The sequence below is a fragment of the Bidens hawaiensis genome, unplaced genomic scaffold (genome assembly GCF_021521415.1).
Source record: "Bidens hawaiensis isolate Kalapana, Puna unplaced genomic scaffold, B.hawaiensis_p1.1 tig00032039_1, whole genome shotgun sequence".
Taxonomy (NCBI): Eukaryota; Viridiplantae; Streptophyta; class Magnoliopsida; order Asterales; family Asteraceae; genus Bidens; species Bidens hawaiensis.
The window spans coordinates 11,836-15,401 of NW_027495422.1; the positions used below are offsets into that span (position 1 = coordinate 11,836).

Here is a 3,566-nt window from a genome sequence, read left to right on the forward strand (position 1 = left end):
AAAGATGATTAGATGGACCACTTATCCGTCAATATCTAAAAACACTAGGGTTTAGAGTTTCAAAATATATACTACCATTTTTGGAACCACACAGAAGAAGAGGGAAAATTCAAATCCAAACCCTTTTCACTTTTCAATTTCCCCCCAATTCCTTCAAATCCACTGTTGATCTCCACCAATTCTTATTCTTATAATAATAATATATAATAATATATCCTCCATCATCATCTTCTTCTTCATCATAATAAACCCTAGCATCACTCTCTGAATTCACTCACTCATGGCGACTCAATCCGACCTTCCATGCGACGGCGACAACCGCTGCATGATCTGCAAACTCACTCCACCGGCGGAAGAGACCATCACCTGCAAAACCTGCGTCACTCCATGGCACGTCAACTGCCTCTCATCTCGCCCCAAAACCCTAGCCGACGCCGCACAATGGGACTGCCCTGACTGTACTAACCTCGTTCCTCTCACGCGCCGCCGTCCGCCGTCGCAACAGGATCTGAACCGTCTGACACGCTCGTGGCGGCCATTCGCGCAATTGAGTCCGATGCGTCACTTTCCGATCAAGAGAAGGCGAAACGACGTCAGCAGTTGTTGAGTGGCAAAGGATCTGACGACGGTGATGATAATGATAAACCGGTGGAGGTTGCTGGTGGTAGTGGTAGTGGTAATGATGTGTTGAAGCTTCTTAGTGGTAGTTTTAACTGCTCCTTTTGTATGCAGTTACCTGAAAGACCTGTCACGGTAATTTTATTTTGTTAGGTTAAATGATAGTTATATTATATACATTTTAATTTTATACAGACTGATAGAAGCAAATTATTTATGAATAAATGTTTATCTAAACTGTTTATTAGTAGGTTGAAGAAGTTCATAAGTAGTTTGCATTTGGTATTTATGAGAGAAGACAAAATATTATATGATTAGTTTGCATTATTAATATTCTTATGGAAAATGTATTGCATATTTCAAGAATTTGAAATTATTTAGTGTTTTAAGTTGATTGTTTGTTTATGTTTCAGACGCCTTGTGGTCACAACTTTTGCTTGAAGTGCTTTGAGAAATGGGTTGGTCAGGGGAAACGGACGTGTGTCATTTGCCGAACTTCGATTCCTGCTAAAATGGCGAGTAACCCTTGCATCAACTCGTCTCTTGTAATTGCAATCAGAATGGCAAAGATGACTAGATCGAATTCTGGTTCTGGGCCACCGAAACCTTACTATTCTGTGCTAAACCAAAATAAGCCAGATAAAGCGTACACTACTGAACGGGCAAAGAAAACTGGGAAGGCTAATGCTTGCAGTGGGAAGATATTTGTGACGGTTCCGCCTGATCATTTTGGACCCATTCTTGCTGAGAATGATCCCGAGAGAGGAATGGGAGTTTTGGTAGGTGAAACTTGGGAGGATCGATTGGAATGTAGGCAATGGGGGGCTCATCTTCCTCATGTTGCTGGGATATGTGAGCAGTCTGATTATGGTGCACAGTCTGTTGCGTTATCTGGAGGGTATGAAGATGATGAGGACCATGGAGAGTGGTTTCTGTACACCGGAAGGTATGTTATGCACATTTTTGTTATTGAACAGTTAAGATGTTTAAGTTTTTAGTTGGAATATTCTAATGTTGTATTTTGATTTTTTGAAGTTTCAACTTTTGCTGCATAAATTTTTAATGTTTTTATTTGTTATCGACAGTGGTGGGAGAGATTTGAGTGGGAATAAAAGGACAAACAAGACACAGTCGTTTGATCAGAAGTTTGATAAGTCCAATGAAGCTTTAAGGGTCAGTTGCAAACAGGGCTAACCAGTGCGTGTAGTGAGGTATGTTGCTAATACATGATGTCATTGTAATTCGCTGTATCAAATTGTAATCTTTGTAGACATATATTTTCACAAATAATTCACTGAATTATGTCATTGTAAATAATTAAAATCAATGATCTCACATATTTTTGTTGTAGTTTGCTAACTTCAGAATATGAATGACTGTTAGTTTTATGGTTTTTAAAATGTCCTGCTTTTCATCTTTAATCGTTTACTCTTGTTTCTAACTAAATGGATAGGTCCCACAAAGAAAACGTTCTGCCTATGCACCCGAAACTGGTGTTCGTTATGATGGGGTATATAGGATTGAAAAATGCTGGAGGAAACCAGGAATTCAAGTAAGATTTCAAACTATTTGTTGATAGTAGATGCCTGCTCTGATGGCATATGTGGTACAACTATTTTTTATAACACTTGGCTCACATTTATATATTCGTATAGGGATTTAAGGTATGCCGGTATCTTTTTGTTCGTTGTGACAATGATCCTGCTCCATGGACAAGGTTTGTCATTAGTCATTACCTTCATTATTCTGATATTTCCCAGCATATGAAAACTTTAAAGTGGATTTTAATTATTTACATCTGGTCACAATTTTTCCAGTGATGAAAATGGGGATCGTCCTAGACCATTGCCAGTCATTAAAGAGCTGAAAGAAGCAACTGATGTAATTGAGAGGAAGAGTCCTCCATCTTGGGATTTTGATGTAAGATTGTGTAACCTTATACTTTAAGATTTGGCAATCTTTGTGCATTTTGATGTTATTATGCATTTTAAAAGTTGGTCATTACATTTTATGAATCATTATAATTTAAATTTTGTCTGCAGGAGGAGAAAGGTTGCTGGTTGTGGAAAATTTCTCCACCCGAGAGTAGAAAACGAGCACACACTAATGATGTTGGGGATGTCACAAAAATTACGACAGTTCGACGTAAGACACACATAATGTCTGTGAGCGAACGACTTCTTAAAGGTCAGTTATTTCACATACATATAATTTTGTTTTAGTTTTAGCAACTAATAACGTTTTGTGGTGCAGAGTTCTGCTGTCTTATCTGTCACAAAGTGATGTCTGAGCCGCTTACTACTCCATGTGCACACAATTTCTGCAAGTCATGTTTGCAGGGTGCTTTTGCTGGTCAAACTTTCATAAAGGAAAGAAACTGTGAAGGTAGACGGACATTAAGGGCACAGAAGAATGTAATGAAATGTCCATCATGCACTAATGCCATTTCTGAATACCTTCAAAATCCACAGGTAATTTTGAATTATCTGATACAGGTTTAATTAGTTAAAAAAATGATAAAGATTCAGTTATTCACTGTTTATTTTATTATGTTGCAGGTGAATAGGGAATTGATGAGTGTGATAGAATCACTTCAGAGGCAGACCAAAGAGGCGGAGGAAAGTGCAGCTTCGGAAGAAGAAATGTTGAATGCGGAGGAAGATAAAGAGGAGGTTAAAGATGTGAATTTTGAGGCTAATGAAGATATTAAGGAAAGCGATGAAAATGAAGCTATTGCAAAACCTTCACCTAAAGCTAACAAGAAAAGGAAAGCTGAGGATGTTAACGATAACGCCCCTAGTAAGAAGCTACAACAAGAGACTGATGATGACATGGTCAAGGATAAAGTTGCAAAACCAGGTGTGACTGAAAGTGAAAGTTGATGAAGCGGGAGAGGGTGCAGGAGGCACGACCCGAAGCAAGAAAGCTTAGCTTGAGTCGGGTGGTGA

General features: G+C 38.6%; 1 pseudogene across 1 annotated transcript; it reads left to right on the forward strand.

The window, feature by feature from the left end:
- Nucleotides 1-248: 248 nt before the first annotated feature.
- LOC143582878 (E3 ubiquitin-protein ligase ORTHRUS 2-like) lies at nucleotides 249-3,566 on the forward strand (annotated as a pseudogene). The gene is made up of 9 exons (XR_013144059.1): nucleotides 249-753; nucleotides 1,032-1,564; nucleotides 1,704-1,829; nucleotides 2,072-2,170; nucleotides 2,274-2,335; nucleotides 2,436-2,538; nucleotides 2,661-2,805; nucleotides 2,872-3,089; nucleotides 3,177-3,566. The product of XR_013144059.1 is annotated as an E3 ubiquitin-protein ligase ORTHRUS 2-like (transcript).